This window comes from Plectropomus leopardus, chromosome 7 (genome assembly GCF_026936395.1).
Source record: "Plectropomus leopardus strain MGB_pleo_1.0 chromosome 7, ASM2693639v1, whole genome shotgun sequence".
NCBI classification, from domain to species: domain Eukaryota; kingdom Metazoa; phylum Chordata; class Actinopteri; order Perciformes; family Serranidae; genus Plectropomus; species Plectropomus leopardus.
Window position 1 is genome coordinate 27,790,764 of NC_142182.1, and position 20,151 is coordinate 27,810,914.

The 20,151-nt window shown below is 40.7% G+C and overlaps 1 protein-coding gene and 1 pseudogene across 2 annotated transcripts in view; one reads left to right on the top strand and one right to left on the bottom strand.

Annotated features, from left to right (window-relative positions):
- Window positions 1-20,151, top strand: part of LOC121950377 (A disintegrin and metalloproteinase with thrombospondin motifs 20) — a 156,281-nt gene that overhangs the window by 16,116 nt on the left and 120,014 nt on the right. The window lies entirely within an intron of this gene.
- Window positions 15,631-20,126, bottom strand: LOC148189211 (sialic acid-binding Ig-like lectin 9; annotated as a pseudogene). Its single transcript, XR_015777043.1, has 6 exons — window positions 18,839-20,126; window positions 18,414-18,733; window positions 16,812-17,117; window positions 16,440-16,721; window positions 16,212-16,329; window positions 15,631-16,035 (listed from the first exon to the last, which is right to left on the bottom strand). The product of XR_015777043.1 is annotated as a sialic acid-binding Ig-like lectin 9 (transcript).

Consider the following 20,151-nt stretch of genomic DNA (forward strand, 5'->3'; position numbering starts at 1 on the left):
CGATAGATTAATCTATTAAAAAATATATTAGTGCAGCCCTACACACAGGTATTTAATAGGCCATAATGATGAAGTGATGCATTTTATGTCCAAAGGGTCAAAGGTCAACTTGCATCATAATATTCTGCAAAAAAACACTTGGCCATTATACAACATCATAACTCAAGAAGGAGAGACATTGGTCAGATACTGCATTGGTGGCACTAATCTTGGCTGTTCTGATTGTAGAGATCTTCTTTGCTGCTGATGTGTGTGAAGGATCTGAGTTTTCACAGACATGGATGTGAAATGTGGGTGCAACTTGGCTGTTTCACAACATATACAGATGTACTGCAGTAATTCTAGTTCATATTAATCCTTTTTTGTATGTTTTCTACAAATGTTCCCTTTAATCTGCTGTTCTTTATCTAAAATTTGAATTGAGACTACGTGCTCCTTGATATCTGTTTCATCTCCAAATAAAAGAAAAAAGTTCAAAAGAAAAAATTATTTAATTCTACAAACTTGATTGGAATTCTAGAAAACCCACAAAATATAATATAATTTACAATAGAATATGTACAATTTGTACAAAGTGTATATGTTTTTTATGTGTTATCACTAGACGTTAAAGGTTATTGTCCTTAAATGCTTGTCTAACACTGAAAATTCTTTGAAGCAGTGTTATGGTGTGAGGGTTTAGCAATTTCTTTGTATACATTAGACAGGGACACTGGTCGACACTGGTACCATTTACAAAAGTATAGGTGAACTCAGGTTAGGGCCCATTTCATTCCTGACAGATCACCTTGAGTATTTGTCCAGCAGGCCCCCCTACGTTCCACCACAAACTACCTCACATCCATCACAACATACACAAACTCCTAAACTCTTGAATGTGCCGTACCGCACCCTGTCTGTCATTGATAGAGTACTGATGCTATCAGGGGCGCATGCCGCCAGGTCTGGAGGAGGCTGGAGAACACTGTTTGCTCTCTGTGGGGCACGTACTTTTTTCTGCAGCTACTACAGCTGGAAGAGGAGCAAAAGAGAGAGGAAGCTCAGATTGAGCTCCTCTTTCTAGCAGACCTCCTGGATAACTGAATGTCTCTCAAGCCCCGCCCCGCTCAGTCACTGAGTTTTCCTATTCCGCTTTAAAACGACACCAGTGAAATAAAGGTCTTAAATATGCACGTGCTAGCCACACATTTCAGGGAATAAAGTCAACATCCTCACCAGTTGTTGATCCATTTAGAAGATGTGAAAAAAAAGGAGCGGCATGATTCTTGTATTGCAATGTAAAATAAGAGCTAGTTAGCCTTTGTAGAATCAGGTGTAGTGAGTGTATAGAGCAGTATGATAAGAAAAATGCAAAATCATAATTGATTATAACCATTTGGAAGCTTAACTTGCAACAACCACAGATTTGCGCTCAATGCTTTGTGGATAAAGACTAACTAATACTATTGCAAATGTAAAGTAGCATCCTGGGCCTGCTCCTATGCAGTGAGGGAATGCTACACAGTGAATGCATCATACCAAGCTATGACAAAAGAAAGCACCCTCCACAGTCTTTAGATGCAGAGTGGCCCCTGCACTGCAGCCCCACACACATCACTTTAGCATGTGTTGAAATCCAAAGCTTGACAGTCTTGCCGTGCCGAGCTCCGGTTGCGAAGCTCTGATTGCTTTTCAACAGAGGGGCTTAGCAAACTGTCAATTAAGACAAGTGTTGTTGTAGAGAGAATATCTCACCAGAATCTCCAGCCCTGTCAGGAGAACAGCAACGGCCGCACCACAAATTTGGAAAATCGACTGATACACTTCATTGGTCCCGGGAATGCTCGCTGTCAGTTGTAAAGCTAAATTATCTTCATAAACACATGACTACCACACAGGTCCTCAGGGACAAGGAAGACAAATTGAGGTGTTTCAAGATGGAGGGAGATACTCACCAGGGTTTTTATGGGTCATATATTTTAAGTGTGATGGAGAGAGGGCGTTTGCACGTTTGCACACACAATGTTTCTCTTGGTAAAGCAGGGGGGTGAGTTTGAAGGCTGCTTGGTATGTGAGGACTAATGTCTGTGGGTAACAGAGCATTTATTTCTTGTGATGTCTGAAGAGGTGTCATTACCTCAAATGTCCTTTGAGACAGTAAGCACCAGGTCAAAGGGCAGGGAGTGCACTTTGTGTCCCTCTGCGACAGACTGGAGGAACAGGCTGATATGCTTTTGGAGGAGAAGAAAGCTAGATTAGTGACTGGAAAAAGACGTTTAGATATTATTAGCAGAAAAGAACAGAAAACAGCTTGTTTAAGAATCCCATCAAGTTAACATGTAAAGGACTAATTGGTCTGTATTTGGTCTCAGACAGATTACATGTAAAGCCAAACACACACAGTTCAGACAATCTTATATCAGCAGCTCAGCAGTTATTCGCACAGTCTGCTATTGTATGCAGTCTGTGCATGTGCTTGTTTGAACCCAGTGGTTACTTTAATAGAATTTGTATTTGTCTCCACCTGCATCTGGAAAAAAAGACCAGTGCCTTCCAGGCCATGATTACATGTTACATTTTGTTGTAACATTTCTAATTAGAGAACACACCGATGCAGAGGATGTGGAACAAGTTGAGTCACAGTTGGTTTGGTGTCAAGAACACAGCATTTTATTACTACATATTTATTCAGTTACAATACATTAGTTTACTCACTTTAAAAAAATACTTTATGGACTCAGTCTTTTTCACTTAATTTCTTTTTAAAAAATTAAGAACTATAGTCTTTTTCCTGTGCAGGAAAATCCTTCTGCCCTGATGGTGACCCTGCAGGGAGGCAACAAGGCTCTACAGCACTGTACCAACATGCATTTTTCCATTGTTCCATGTGTGATTACATCCATGATGTAATGTCAGTGTACTACACCCACCCTAAGGCTACAGTGGGACTTCTGCTGTTGGTGGAATAATTTGCAATCTCCTGTTTTGTTTATTTTACCTCACATCGGATGGAATTCCCCTCTTATCTAAATCCAATAATTACTTAAACCTGGATGTCAAAACACTTTCCATTATTATCAGAGCTTCTCTCCCCTTTTTCCTTTGATGCCAGTTGTTACCGTGCAGGAACACAGTCCCAGGGTCTTTTTTAGCTCAACTGAGTTGTCAGGATCTATAACCACAAGAGTCCCAGAGGACAGAACGACTGTTTGTCTGATCTCAGGATGTTGTGCGGACTTGTCAGGATTAAGACAACACAGTACTATATCTAGCTTTCGTTTATGACCAGTCTTAAGATGTGCTGTCTGTTTACAGAAAACAGATCAGGCTTTTCATATTAACAAAACAAGTTATAAATAAATTGAAAAATATTTGCTGAGGATGTTTTCTTACTTTAAATGAAATCCCCATAGTCACAAAATACCATTATCTCCATGCAAGCAATGCTCAAACATCGATTCAAATAACTGCTCCAAGTTTGAAAGAGAGACCTAATAAGTAAGAGACATATAAAAAGAAGTAACCCCTGTAAAGTTTTCACAGGCCTCTATCTCTGCTGCTCTGTACAATGTACTAACCTGTTTTTTGGCCTGACTGTGACGTTGAATGTGACACACCAAAAAAACAGAAGTCTATCACCTATTCTTAGCAGGTTGACTTGTGTTTAAACCCCCCTCAAAAAACCTGTTTACCAGCTGGAAAAGGGTTGAAAGGGTGAATATAAAGTTATGGGACCAAAGCAGAAGACAAATGCCACTTTATGTGCACATGCTTTAATTAGACTGCCTCTTTGATTATTTTCTTTGTAAAACTATAGACTGATTTTATAATTTCTTTGAATCATAAATGCAAACATCAGAAGTGAAAAATTAACATTAGACTCTTAACAAACTACACTATGGTCGAATGACATAAACGCCACCATAACGGTGCTGTAAAGCTGTGTTCAGTGTGATGATGCTTAGTAGTCTCAATTAGCCACTTTTTAGCAACCGGCTTTTAAAAGATACACAAACAATCAAAATTCAAAGTTTGGGCACAACGTATTTTATGTTGTTGAACAAAATGTAAAAGTCTCTTAAGCTTGTGTTGACCATATGCTGCTAAGTCTTCCAGGATTTGGGACTCATTCCTGCAGCACCCTTACTTTATTTGTAGGGGATTTGTGTCACAGTGTAACTGTCATTGTAAATGTTGGAAAATGGAACTGAGAAATAAGTCACTGACTTTGCACTTTGTTGTGTATTTCAGTAATGCAATCCCTGACTCACAGAGCTGAAGTAATAGCATTTAGAAATGGGACACTTTTTTGTGCATGACTGCAATGACTTTAGCAGTAAATGGATTTCCTCCAAATTTGATGGCCTGTTTAGCACTCAGCATAATCCCTCTTTTGCAGAGATGCTTTGTTGTTTTGGGTGTGTGGTTGGTTTGAGCTGTTGTTGATTAGGTTTTAACTTCTGGGCTGGTTTTTTTTACTGAACAGATCTTGGTGCATTGGCTGCATTGCCTTCACATTCTTCTGTCCCCCGAGTGACCTTGAGGCATGAGGGATAGTGTTTTGGGGGCAATTAAAAGTTGGTTTAGGCATGGTTAAAAGTACCAATGAAAACACAAAGCAAAGGGTTAAAGGGCATCAGTGACTCCGCATCCAAAAGGCTTTAATTCCACAAGTTCTGCCGATAGAAACCTTTTATTGGGTGAAAAGATAGTTTGTGAGAAGGTGGGCATTTTGCAGATAATGATGAATTATTAACTGCAGATTGGGTGTGATTTATGTAATTTTGGCCATCATTTCTGCAGGTTGTGATTATGTTTCAAAGTAACTGCTAAGATGTGGGCACAAGGCAACATCACTGCATTGAAGTCAAGTTATTATCAGTCAAATAGTCAGACAGGTTGTAAACATACCAGTGTTGCAGAAATTATTTAAAACACTTTATTTGGTGACAAAAGAGAGTTATGCTGCTTTCACATTGCATCAGGAAGAAGGTAGATGGCAGACGGAAAACACCCTCTGGATGGCACGGTGAAAAGAAACTAATGTCTCATCCACTAAAATGATATCTGAGTTTCCCTCTACTGTCTCCCCGATTCCAATGCAGCCTTAGTGCCCCCAAATTGTCAGTGATAATCCATTATCACACTGGAAAAAGTGCATGCAACAGCTAAGGAAAGTAAAATAGGTCAAAGTTGAAAAAGGAGGTCAAACCGTAAACTGTTTGATGTTTGCAACAGAAAGTTTGGCTCTTGATATTTAGCTTTTCTTGATAAACCCAGGGATTAGTTTTAAATTAATAATTGGACTTTTTACATGATTTGCCTTGTTGAATCGATGGTTAAAACAACAAACAGCACCCAAGTTAATGAAACCAGTATTTACCTTTATTCCTTTACATTAAAGGTCCAATACTACATTCTTTTCATAGATTTTCTCAGCTCTAAAGATGGACCAGATGGTAATATATGAGGGAAGAGAGAGGCGAACGAGTGCAGGCAAAGCAGAAGGCTACATTACTTCCTCCAGGGCTGGCACTGCATGTCTCAGGCTTTTGTGCTGTATATAGCCTCACTAAAGTCATTACTTTCTTAATTGGACCAGCTCAACATGTTTTCTCAAAGTCTTAAGTAGTTTATGATTCAGAGACACAAACACTAAGGACTGTCGTTTCCCCCCAGCCTCAGGGCGACAGGCCTGCATGCCATGTGGAGAAGCAGGAAGACACCTGTGTCACATTTCTCGTGATCTCTGTATACAGCAGCATGCCTGCTCTGATGACTGAATTGTACTCAGCTTATTGTATCCTGGGGGTGCAGTCTGAGATGAAAGTATAATGGACAGCCATGTCCTTTTTGAACCTCACCAAAGACACTGCAGGGTTTAGCAGGGACATGGGGATGGTGATTAGAAAGTGCACCAGTAGGATGCTGTGTTCACTGACAATCACCTTAAAGAGAGTTCATTCCTCCTCAGTGATTGCTATAGCATTCATGTGATTTAAAGTTGCATGTGAATGAGCAAGCTGGGCTGCAAGCAGCTGGAGTTTTCTGTGCATTTGTTGTAATGCAATGTTTGGGACATGTTGGAGGCAATCTAGGATGATTGAATAGAAACAGAGGACCCTTCTGGTGATCCATTCTTTTGATTTACTGAGACAAGAAATTCCATGTAAGTAGAAAGAAAAGCTTTCTTTCATAGAAATGGAGTTCAATCCCCTCACTTGTCTTGACAAAGACGACTGGTTGGCTGTAGCAGACTTATAATCAAGGCTTGAGAATACTGAATGTATAACAGCGTGTGCCAGCAGACCACTTTGGAATATCATGAAACTGCATCACTAGATTTTTTTCACTTGATGTAAAGTTTGCTGATTCACACCTTAAAAAACTCTGGGGACATCACCTTGATGCAGCACAAGCTCTGATTTTATTTTGTCAGTATGGCAAAAAAAAATCAATCAATCAAAAATGAAAATCAATCAATCAAAATGGGCCAAGTCCCTCTGAGGGGTTCTCCTGCACGCTGGGCTTGGCTTTGCTACCTGCACAAGGAGGAGGCAGCAGAAGCACGGAAACTGTGAATGTGTGATGCGTCGGTGGCTGTGGCAGGACCTTTCCGTGCCTCTCTCCTTTTCTTTGGCAGGACCAGGAGCCCCTGCGTGGGGGCCACCCCCTCTGACATCAGCGGGGCCCCGCAGCCCTGGGAAGTTGAGCATGTGAGCTTCCCCAGGTCATTAGGGAGAGGCTTGAAAAGACTGTCACCAGGAAGGAGATAAGCCGCGAGGGGCGCAGTAATAAGGCCCTGAATAATAGCCCCTCTGTAGAGAGCCACTGAGGACACAGACCCAGGGATTAAAGGGAGACTGAAAAGGAGAAAGTCAATGGACCTCTACAAAAATATGAACCAGAGTGTCGGTGAATGGTGGGGGGGGGGAGTTATCAGCATTCTGGGGGCTCCTTCACTGGGCCCCATCAAGCCCAAGGAGAAGGGAGGTGTTCTGTGTTGGAAGTCTCTTCTGGGATGAGACTGGCTATTTTAAAACAAGGTATTTCTGCTGTGTTGGCATGTAGCATTGAAGGCGCCACACAGAGCCTTATTTCACACGCACTTGCTGACCCTGCGATTCACTCAAGTAATGCTCAAATCTCTGAGTTGCTGCGCAGCATCTTTGCATGTGTTGTATTCATACTGAGGAAGAATATTTATATTCCTGTTTTCTGTGTATTCTACAGACTGTGCATGTGTTAGTGATTTGTAGATCCCTGACTGCATGTTTTAATCTCATGGTTATTGTCAGTGTAGTCCATGGGGGTAAGTTCCTTCTTGTTGGTTAGTCTTGATAAAATATCTATCCGTGTCCACACTTACGCTTTCATTTTAAAATGGCATTCTAAAATGATAGCAATCTCCGTCCATATAAGTATATTAGCACTATTTCAGAAATAGTTTCCCTCCATACTAAAATGCCTGAAAACACATCAGTCACATGACCATTCAGGTACACTGGTTATGTGCATGCCACTGACAACAGGAAGCAGATTATCTTTTCAGCGATTGGTTGCTCAGTAAAATACCATGCTAGAAACTTGAGAATGCGGCCAGAAGAAACCTGTTGCTTCTGCATGAAACGCAGCAGGACAGCTTGTAACGCTGCCAGTAACTGCATAATATAAGAATTACAGTGGCTGCTATAAGGCAGACAGGACTTTCATGTGGGCGTCCAGTTTTTGCTTCCCGTCTGATTGTGATGTTTTTTTACACCATACCATGTGCCTCCTTCCCCTAATCCTAACCATCTGTGTGCGTTTGTTGATGTCCTGGCATTGGTTGCCATGTGCTGTTGTTGCCTTAACATAACCCAGTGCAGCGTAGTCCCACCATGTGCTTGTGTTGACATCACGGTAGTGGCATCCTGGAACATAAAGAGCAAACTCAAAAGGATACCTAGAGAGGTATATAGACGTGAAAGTCCCCTGCAAAGTGGCAATATGTGATAGCTTGGGATGAAGTAGTGTTATCAGAGGTCTCTGTTTTCAGGGTTCCAAAATACTGAATTAGTATGGATACTAGATGTAAACATAGCAGTAGAATTTGTTTTAAAATGAAATAGTGTGGATCTCGCCTCATTCATACTTTTTGGTCCAGAAACAGTTCAGGAAATATGAACTTTGCCTGAATGTGCACCATTTGATAGAGTATGCAAAGCAGAGTAAATTCTATAGAAAACAAGGAAAAAGGGATTCTCTATTGAGTTATCTGTCAGACACAATTGAATCCCATGTTGTAGTGGTTCAAAGTCTGCCTTCAAGATTTCCTGTGACAGGACAGTTGTTACAAGTTCAAGTCAGTGTAAATCTATAGTGCTGTGTGACTTTTTATGTTGAAAATCCCTTTTCTACCTCCAAGCCTGTTCCTTGTGCTGCATTGATCACCAAAATGAGTTCAGATTGTCAGACGGTTTGGCCCACTGCCCTCTAGGATGCATGGGTTGTAACACAAACCTACAGGGTAATTCGGCTTCATGCCAACTATTGAAGGGAAGAAAACATCACAAAGCCCTCTAATCTGTCAAAGGAAATTCAATTTTTGGGGACACCCAATAAAATGTACAGTCGGGGGGTCTATTTGTGAGTCGCTCTCGGGGAGGTTGCAGCAACTGATGAATTGCCAAGTAATTAGGTCATTCCCTTCAATGCACACTATCTGAATCAATTTCCGATCTCACCACAGTGCTGTGCAGCTTCCCATAATGTGAGCCACATTGTCAGATGCTGGGAACAGTAATATGAAGCAGACACGTGAGGCCGAACTCAGGTGGGCCCGATCCCATCTGCTGGAGCCATGAGGGCTCTGTCAAGGCTGCCCTTCAACCCTGCAGCACTTGCTTTTCTTATTGACTCGTATCCAGGAAGTGGACGTAAACAACTGCATGTTTTGCATGGAAAACAGCCTGGCTTTATGAGTCCTGCAGTCACACACATTATACCAAACACAAACAGATCTTAAACCCTACGAATGCCTCAGAATTTCAACGCACACTTTCTGTGGTTACCCAGTTCTTAACTAAAGTGAAGGCATGCCCACAAATGAAGCCTGCCCCTTTCACTCCAACACTTCAGTCCAAGAAGTCTGTTAGCAGAGCCCCTTGAGACTCAACCTCTCTCCTCACCCCACTGTCACCTCCCACACAGCTGCTTGCCGCCACATTGTCCCCCCATCATTGTCAATGTCACTGTCACCACCATGCACAACATGCGCCCACCCTACCGCTAACCTTTCCTCTCACCAAGCCTGGCCCCTGGGGTTTTAGCTGTTGATTGTTCTTGGACACGACTGTGGAGCCGAGTGGCGAATCAAAGCCCTGCACTCCCGCAGCAGGAGACCCCCTCGACTCTGGCTTGGTCTAGCCCGTTCGGCAGCCCACGGCAACCAGACGTCACTCCCCAGATCTTTGCTTTTAGGAACCCTGCCACTCCCCCCACTCTCCAGCCACAATCCCCAGCCAGGAGCAAGCCCAGAAAGACAGGCAGGTCTGTGAATAGACTGAATGGGCATTTCTTCAGGCAAGGCTAATGGGTGGTCCCTTTACCTCGGGATTGGACTGCATGGAAGCAGCTCAGCCAAAAGAGCTCTCATGCAATGTCACCTCGAACAATAATCGGCAAAAACGCTCCAGAGTTTGGACTTCCTGGAAAGACATTTACTTTGCCCCGTTTTCTTTTTGTTAAAGGGATTTTCAAAGGCAGCTCTTGCTTAGCAGGGAAGCTGTCTTGAACTCAACCCCCTCAGCTTCTCTCTCTTTCACCCTTTCCTCTCTTTTCTCTCCCTTTCTTTGTTTGCTCAAGAGGTGTCAAGGATGAAGGTGTCTTTAACTCCCAAAGCTTTTACCTGGGAATTTGTCCATCACTCACATGCCACTTGTCCAGTTCGCTGAAGCAGAGTAATTTGTCCATTCACCGTCCCCATTGATGTCTTTCCAGTGTTTTCCTTTAAAATGTTAGCATTAGATCTGCTTTTTCTAACACTTATTTGAGCACATATGGTGGCCGCGGTCCAGCAGGACAAATCCACGTGACGTGTTGTGTGAGCCCTGGTGCAGGTGAGCGCGCTTTCCATGGCTTATGTTGTGCAAACAGAGGCTGTCGAAATGCAACAAGGCCTCTGAAGGAACCACACCAGACAGATCTATGTCTGTCATCTCATTGTGGGAAACACACACATGCACACCGACACACGCACATCGACACACGCACACACACATACACACACAAATGCACAACGCTTGCACAGGCTGCATGTAAAGGTGCCTTTGATCAGAGTTTCTCTCAGATCTTCAGCAGCTTCCCTGCCATTTAGTCTTGTTTACACAACTTCAAACTCCAACTAGCAGAGGGACAATACCTGGAACACTCATATGGGGGGGGGTTGGGGAGATGTATAGTGGAGGACATATTTGGTTAAGTTTGGCCTGAGTTTGTCTTGTTGTTCAGTTTTCAGTCCATCATTATCAGCGCTGTCATCACGATTGTCATTCTTCTCTTCCTTCCTTGACATCTCCTTTATTTCTTCTTACTGTTACCTCAACGTGTTCTTTATTTCTACACAACACTCAGAACACCTGTTTGCATTTGCCTCCGACAAAATATACAAGCGTGTCAGTTTACATGCAAAATAATTGTACTATATATATATATGCCTCCATGTTTCCTTTGCTTTTCTACAACAGTCATTCAAATTTCACATTAATAATCGGACACCGCAGCTGCAGAGCAGAGGCAACATGATGAGACATGAACTCTATCATGGACCCTATCATGCTGAATAAAGATTCAACAGTGTTTCACGAGCTGCAGCGTTCGGGTGGATACTGCTTAAATGTATATAGGAAACAGAGCCGAAGTGGATGGATGGGAGATCAGAGCCTGGTGGAAGCTGTGATGACCACGTGCTGAGCTCATACAGCAGCCCACAGCCCCCTCATGGGGGTAGAGGGCTAAATGAAGACCACCTGGACTGGGGCTAATCCCCCAAACACTATCCTCCTTCCCCAGGACCATTTCATGGATTCATGCCACAGGATTTACACAGTTTTGGATTTGAAACAGGCCTATGATTTTTTTTTCTCTTTTGGTTGAAGAGTAGATGGAAGTGGTGGGGAGGAAGGAGGTATTGAATCTTGAGTCTCTGATGCCACAAACCTGATGAAGGTCAGAGCTCGTGCACACTGCTGAACAGTGTGTCCACTTGGAGGTTGTTATGAGTGACGGCTTTGTCATCATAAAATGTTTTCATTCTCAAATCTTCAATTTCCAGTTCCTGTTTTGGATCAAGAATTTCTTATCTGGAAAAGCACAAATGGTTCTTATTACCGAGCTGTGCATCTACTTTCTCTTGCACATGTGCACAAGTTTTATGTTCATATCTGTTGGTTTTTTTGCCAAATCATATCTGTTATCAAACCACGGGACTACTTGATACAATTGGAACTCGAGATGAATACGTAGAGAATTGAGGTCTTCATTGTGGTTGTATTTAATCAAGATTAGATTTGTGGATACAGGATCTTTTGAAGTTGTGTAGCCTCAAACAGTAATCTGGCGTCATATTGGCTTTGTTGCAACAAATATAAATCACCTACATCTGTGCTGCACAGATATGAGACACACACAGACCTACATGCACACAAGCGGACAAACAAACACACACAGATAACATAATTAAATAAGCTACAGAGACTGGTTGTCTACATTTATCGTAAGATAAGGTCAGAGTGGATAGAAAGGTGTTGCACCCATTTCCTGTTGGCTGCAGGTAGTCCAAGTATTAAAGAGAGAAAACAAAAAGCAGAAAACTGAGGTGTGAATGTGCACACAGTTGGTTCCTCTGTGAATTTTTTGCCATTTTAAATCGTGATGTGTTGTGGTGATGCAATCAAACGGTAAAATCCAATTCTTTACTATAAATTGATTTCTACACCTGAGAAATCATACGTACTTTCCAAAAACAGATGGTAAAAAACATGCAGTAATATGTTGTTTTTATTTCAATTGTTGTGGGATTCTTAATAGTGTGTGTCAGCATGTTAACTAGTGTCTGTAACTGTGTCTGTTCATTGGTATGTGAGTGATTTCATTGTGTTTTGTACAATTTCAGCTCTGTAGGGTTTATGCTTGTGTGAGTGTAGGTTTTCGCTTGTGTGCATGTTATCTTGTGCATGGTTTCAATTGTGAGTTAAAGTTTGAATTATGAACAGTATGATCCCTAATAGCCGGAGCACCCTACTTGTTTACACGATGTGAAGGGATCTACCTGACTCAATGATTTGTTTTGTTGTGTGACAACAGCATTCATATATTAGAGTAAACAAGCTAACACCACTAACAATAGATTTGGAATGTGGAACATTTTTTTTTACCAACACTAGATATTAAACAAAACCAAGAAACAGCAGTGTTTAACTTGCTGTGAGCTGTAATCTCATCACTTCTAAGAAGGAGAGCAGTCCCTCTCTCCTTCTGTGCCAAGTATCCGCTCCATGTCGCTGCCTGCATGTCCGCAGCTCTGCATCAAAGAGTGGTGTGAAAATCAAGAGCCTTCACTCCGCAACAAAATCTGGAGAGCAGAACGTCCCCAGAAGCACACTGCACAGCACATGGACTAGCATAGCAAGCAAACAAAAGAAATGACTGCTCAACTTGAAGCAATCTCAGTCGACTAAGGGGTCTCTGACTGATAATTTTAAAGTCCATATTTATAGGGGCAGCCCTACTTATATGCATATTACCATGATTTGTGCATGCCACTAAAAACACACAACAGAAACACACACAATATTGTGCTCTTTTCAGTTGCTGTATGTTGTTGTTTCTCTTGCACACTCACACACACTCACACACACTCACACACACTGTCCTCACAGAGCACCAGTGGGACTTGTAACAAAGTATGCAGTGTGAAATCTCAAACGTCTTATCGTGGAGCATTCTGACAACACTAATTTTAGATGTCTTAGTATCTCTGAGGCCGGGTTATCTGTGTCTGAAAGTTCCCTGGGCCCTCTGAGAGCTGCCATCTTTCGTTCTGGGACAACCAGGTCTTCATCAAGGGACACCTTGAAAGTTGTGTTTGACTGTCAGCTCAAACAGAGATTGAGATTGTGTGTGTGTGTGTGTGTGTGTGTGTGTGTGTGTGTGTGTGTGTGTGTGTGTGTGTGTGTGTGTGTGTGTGTGTGTGTGTGCAACACCTTTTTGCTGGAAGGTTCTAATCCCACTGTAAGAGAATGAAATGAGGCAAAAAGTCCTTTGTAAGTGCAGAATAACTGAGCTCAGTGGGTGTATAGTAGGGTAGGACGGGTGCTGTGTTAGACAGACTGACACTGTTTAAATGTAAACAGTGTTTCCTCTACACTCATTTAGGAGTGGCGGCCCGCCACTCCTAAATCCTACCCGCCGCTCCTTCAAATGTCGTTTTTTTTTTTGGTTGTTTTTTTTTTTTAAAATTGCAAATACACCACCGCCGCATCACAGCACAGTCACAGACTGCGTTGGGTGTCGCAAGTGCTGAGGCAGATAACTATCTTGCTCCGTATCTACTCTTTGGGGTAGATACCACCGCCCCCTCCCACCCCCCAACAGAACTAATTGGTGCTGACGTTAATTAGCTACTCGCATCCAGGCATCAGGTCGGAGAGTCAGAGGAGTGTTGGCTTGAAAATAGCGTGCAACTTACCGGAGAAAAGGTAGACTTATTAGCTTAAGAAAACTTATCATAGATTTTATTAGTTAAATAAACATTCGCAAAATATTGATGGCCAGCTAAGGTTACGTAGCTTAAGTTAATTGGGCCCGGTGCCAACTCAACTCAGTGTCGCTAACGTGAGTAAACTAATTGATAGCATTAAGCGATATACACGCCATGATGTAACTGCTGACTGCATTTTCAGATGAGCTTGTTCAAATATTTTTCAAAGAAGAGAAAGACACCTGATGAGGATGGTGCTAGTCAGGTATCATTAGCCTTTTTACTGACTCAAATTATGATGGTTAGGTAAAAAATTATGTTCACACTTGTAATCAAATGTGACGTGAGTATAACTTATCTAACGTTAATGTTTTATGTAATCGTATAAGACAAGTAACAGACAGGGAGGAGCAGTGCAACAAAGTGAAGGAGAGCAGAGTACAGGAGGAGGAGTGCCGAGTGAAGGAGCAGGAGAGCAAAGTGATGGTGCAGGAGAGAGAGATGAGAGTAGAGGAGAAAAACATAAAGGGAAACACAGGCTATCAGGCTGGGACCCTAAATGGGTTGAAAAAAATAAATAAAAATTATTGTTTCTATTTGTAGGTGAAGACTGACTTGAGAAACAGGCTGCAGGGGGATCACCTTGCAGCATGTATGCTGCTGAGCATCAGCGGGCCACCTCTTGGGGAATTTCCGTACAACAGAGCCTTAGAGCTGTTCTACAAAAAACCAAGAAAAATCCATTGTTCTGAGCCTGGGTGCAAACTTTGCCACTGATTACAGCCCCATCAAGAAATTATTATTTATTGTTTTTATTATTTTATTGTTGAATTTTTGTTATTATTTTTTATTGTTACATTCAGCCTTTAAAAAGCGTCATTTGTTTACGCCGCCACGGCTCCCCGGAGAGCCTGCCCCCGCTGCTGAAAAAAATCCTAGAGGAAACACTGGTAAAAATGATATGTGTTCAGCTGGTGACCTCAATTAATCATGATACAGAGGGTAGCTTTTGAAAAGCTATATATCATCTCATTTCTCATGTAAGTGATCTTTTGCCTCTTCATTTCAGTTTAAGGTGTTTTGATCGGCTTTGGTGACGGTGCAGCTGTATTTTTTTTAGTTCAACCACCGTCTCTCAAACCTCTGCACTCCTCTAGTGCCAAGTGATCAACAGGAGGTTATTCACTGTTACACAATTTCATACATCTAAAACAAAATGTCACACTTTATTCTCACAGTTCTTAGAACTGTCTCTCTGTAAAACAAGACAGGAAACTATCTGTAAAGTGGAATGCAAATTCCATCCTGGAGGCTTGCCCAGTATCTCGTCAATGTCAAAGAAGGCTAATATACAGGCAAACTCTAATGTATGATTATTCTGTATGGCGGACACTTGACTCTACCAAAAAGATGAGTCTAAGGAATAATTATTTTTAGAATTGTTTATTTATTGGTGTCATTGATCAAAAATCCCTTAATAAACTTTGAGCATATTGTAATTTAGGTAGAAATGAGAGCGAACACTAGACTTCTGCACCCCCTCTTGGCTCTACATTCAGGACTTAGAAAATTTAGCCCATTACAAGAGACTTTGGCCAATCACAAGTCATGTCAGAGGCAGTGCGTCTCTGTTGGCTGTTCTACAAATGCAGATGTGCATCCATGTCATTTGTGGTCTTATAAACAGAGAGAGAAAGGAAAGTGCAAGGAGAGGTTAAGGGAAATGGCTCCAGGTAGCGCGACAATGAAATAAGAATAAATAAATTAGTGTATAAGATACAATGCTGTTTTAAGCATGTGCATTTGCCCAAGGTTGTTTAGGGGGCTTAGGAGAGAGAGAGGAGATGTGAGTAATGCCTTGTTTGCTAGTTTACTTACAGCATTCTTCACTTCATACATGACACCAGTGCAATATTAGAACAGTTCAGAATTTTAATAACATGGTATACACAGACAAAAGTTGCAGGAAAGTACAAACTACATTTGAATAGCAAAGAAATATGCATACTTTTATATGCTAGATCTGCTTCCAACTTAAGTATTTATTGGCCCTATCCAAAAAATACGAAAAGAATAACATGGAATTATACATTTAAATTAAATACACGTATACCAGTGAGTCAAATGTTTTATGATACAAAATGTCAACACATAATTGATCAATAAAAACAGAAACAACATCTAATAGGTGAATATCATCCATTATTCATCTGGGATGTGGAGAAATAACACTGTACTCTTGCTCAGCATCTGCCTTGCTTAGGGAAGCATAAGTGTTCATCTCTTCACAGACTTTCTTCTGCAGATGTTTTCCCCTGCAGTTTCAGAAGAAATAATAATTGGAAAATTTCAGATGGTTAAGAGCTTAAAAATGATTCAGACATATATTGTTGCCATCCTCAGATTATCAACTTGTCAAGACAATTGATGTTAAACGTATTGTTGAGTTGGTTGTGGATTATGGTTTGCATCCAGAGCATTATGTTCTCACCATTTGTGAGTGCAGACGATCAGGCTGGTGAGCAGGACCACGTTCAGACTGAAAGACACACTGGCAACGATTCTCCAGGAACGGGCTGCATCAGACTTTTGGCTTCCATCTGATAAATCTATGGGAGTTGAGTGCAGTTTTTTTTTTTTATTTCTCCAGAATCCACAACTCAGATAGACTAGTTTGAATGGTGCATTCACTGATGTGCAGATCTGACAGCCTACTCACGCTTCAGCTTTGAGTTCTCTGTGTCGTTCTGGATTGGAATGTCGATCTCGGCCCGGCCTACTTCATTTCTGCTGATGCATTTGACACTGGTGTTTTGGTAGTCAGCAGCAGACATGGTGATGGTGCTGTTTACTGTCTGGATGCTGCTCGAGCTGGTGACTGAGAAGTCTGTGAGAGAAGGCCAGGTGATCGGTGGCAGGGGATTCCCCCGACTGATGCACACACAGACCACAAGCTTTCCTTCAACCGTGCACTGGGAAGCAGTTTGGATTTTAGGAGGAACTGAAAGACAGAAACATTCAAATATGGGCTGGAACCATTTCAAATTAATACTGTTTGTATCAAGTCAAACAAATGCTGCAGCCTACTTACATTTCACAGTTAAGGTGACAGTCGTGTTGACGACACTGTGACCATAATCTGCCACACATGTGATGCTCGTGTTGTGGTCATCTGCTGTAGGAGTGAGGTATAATATATCTGTAAATGGCTGATGCCAGCCAATATGTCGGGTCACTGAAGGATTACCATGAAGCACTATAGACTGCCCATGAGCATTTGTCCATTCCCAGTGGAATTTCGGTTTGCTATAGCATACTGCAGCAGCACGACATCTCACTGTGTCATATTGTCCCTCCTTCATGGTAGAAGTCTGAATATCTGGTCTTCTGGTTAACGCTGAAAATATATGAAATCAACATTATTACAGCTTATTACAGAACAGCTTTTTTTGTCATTGAGTTTTGTTGTCAGAGGTATAAAGAAATAGTTCAACATTTCGGTAAAAATAACTTATTTGCTTTCTTTTTAAGAGTGTGATGAAAAGATCAATACCACTCACACGTTGTGCATAAACAACAGAACTGGAATCATTTAGAATGAAACAGCTAACTTGACTATAACTTTCAAGATTTGACCACAGCTGACCAGTTAACCAATTGTCACTTATTTGTTTGATCCGTACACAAACGAAAAAATGTAAAAAAATATGTGGTATGTAGGGGAGTTGCATGTTGTAACTGCATATTGACTAAAATGTTGAACTGTAACTTTAAGGCATGTGTAGTTCTCGTTATAGTGCATCAAACCATTTACCAGAAAATACTTGTTGGCACTAAATGTTTTTGCAAACCACAGGGGAGTTACATTTTTATGTTATTATGCATCAGATTTGTTGAAACTTAAGATTTTAACAGTGCTGTGTTTTACTTGTGGTTATGTTTTGACACAAAAAAAACATTGGTTATGATTAGAAAAGGATCACGATTTGGTTTAAAATACCTCATTTTGGGAAAAAGCAGTGCTGTTTTGGTTAAAAAATAAAAATGTTCTTCGGGCCACAATCCTAGCGAGAAAAGCAAAAGCAAACAACCGCTCATTCTTAGGCCAGAGTCCCAGCTGGAAAAGCAGTGATGTCTCAGTAAAACAGCTGCTTTTTAGTCACAAAGCAGCAGCTTCCCGACCACAATCCTGACCATAAAAGTAACAATGTCTCTGTAAAAAAAAAAAAAATCACATTTTGCGAACTAAAGACCATTGGAAAACAGCAAAAGATTGCTAAAAAACTCCCATGTTTGGTGCCCTAAAAGTTGCTGGATACATAACAAAGAATTGCTATTTAATTGCTGTTATTTAATATTTGTGACCATTTGTCTGCAGCTTGGCAGGTTTCTCATCTGGGTTACACACCATCCCCCACACCTCCAGATAACAAAGTCAGCTCAGATATTACTTGTTTTTTTTAAAAACTTTAATATTTCACGTTAGAAACGTAAATAGATATGTATACAATGTGCTAATACAACATATTTGTGGTTCTCAGAAATGTACATTGCCAACATTTTGTTTGGGCGAGTGAGTGGATCGTATGCATCAAGTCTACAATGTTGCATTTTTAACATACCATATAGTAATATATATTTTATTATATATAAGAACAGCTAACATCAAATCACCAAAAAATGTATTACTCGCCAGTTACTGAAATCTGAACCCTATTTGGAAAAATGAACTGATAACATTCCCATTCTAGTTTGAAGCCATACTCATATTCTCCAGGTGGTAGGCCATCTATGATTAATGTGTCTTTTGTCTCAAACTCTATATAAAAAAAAAAACTGCCTTTACAGTTACAGTCATATTCTCTGGATCTCCTTTAAACCAAATCTTTCTATATGGAACTGTAACTTTGTTTATCGGAAAAGTAAATTCATATGGGATTGAAATACAGTCCCCAGATTCCGCTTCAACGTGTGTGGTCACATTGATTGAAAACTCTGTGTCATTCACAGTTTCTGACAAATAAAGAAAAATTACAGTTATGACAATTTCCAAAATCTTCTACTGTGTGGGATGTATTTGGTTATATTTACTGTAGTTTAAGGTACCATGCATCTTACTGTTGACACAATGAAGCTGGCAGATCCTGGCCTTAAAAAAGAGGTAGATCATCACCGAGTAGATCAAAGTCATCCTTGTGTTTTGGAGGAACTGGGCAGCAAATTAAATATATATATTACTAAATGGCAAATATTACACAATAAAACCATTTTATATAGTGCATTGTATTTTGTCATAGCACATTTATAATATCTAAACTTTTTTTGCTGAGCAGTTGGATGATGACTTTATTTTTGTTTTCAGCAGTCTGAAGTCAAATTAACAACTAAACAAAACATCAGCAAACACCTTTGCAGCTCTGCGCAGTTCAACATGTAGTTCTGTTGTTTTAAACGGTGTACCAGGAAGTGGTAATGATGTGGTCATAAAGTGATTTGGAGGAAACCCTATATCTTTTTATTTCGGTGCATTCTGTCTTTGATATGACACACACACACACACACGCACACACGCAACATTTGGAAGATCTGTCCATCAGATTGTTGTAGAAACTGTAGTGAAAAGAATGCAAACATACATATTATCTCTATTTTCTGCCCAGTATGAAACACTTTTTGGCAACCAGTTACAAGCTCTGGAATGAAATCATTTCAAATTAAACAAGAAGTGGAACCTAACTGTCTGAGTTAACTATAGACTGACCTTCATGCTGCTGTGAAGCAGAGGAACTGAGTAAAACCCCAACCACCTTCTTTCAAAATGATAAAGTAAAAGCAAACCAAATTATTTCAGTGAAAAAAAATACCTACACAGTATGGCAGCAAGAATCCAAATAATATTTGATCGTTCCTGTTAAACATTGAATAACGTGTAATAACAGTTGGGCTGATGGAGGAATTACTGTTCACAATTCAGATGCAGCCCTGAGATATAGAAGATCAACCCCATCAACCTGTTGCTCAATTCATTAACTTCAGTAATTATTAACTTACTTCTCTATTTTGCTTTTGGTAATTTAATACATAAATAAGCAGTGTAAGCAGTCCGAGATTGACTTGTGCACTCCCAAGGTAAAACACAGAAAAACAGACTAGATAAATATCTTGATGGAGTTTCACAAGGCTCACAAGTGAGTCAATCCTCAGATACAACAATTTTAAAATGCCCAACTTTACTGCAGAAATAAACATGTTTATAGCCTGGGAAAAAAGTTTTGGTCTGTAAAGCTAATTTCAACATTAAGTGAATTGTTAGTGAATTGGTACATTTTTATATAACTTACCCATTTACATTTTGTTAAGGCTGAAAGTTATGCATAATTTAAGGCGGTATCGCTCTAAGTGAGAAGCTGTGCCACATTCTATGGGTCACA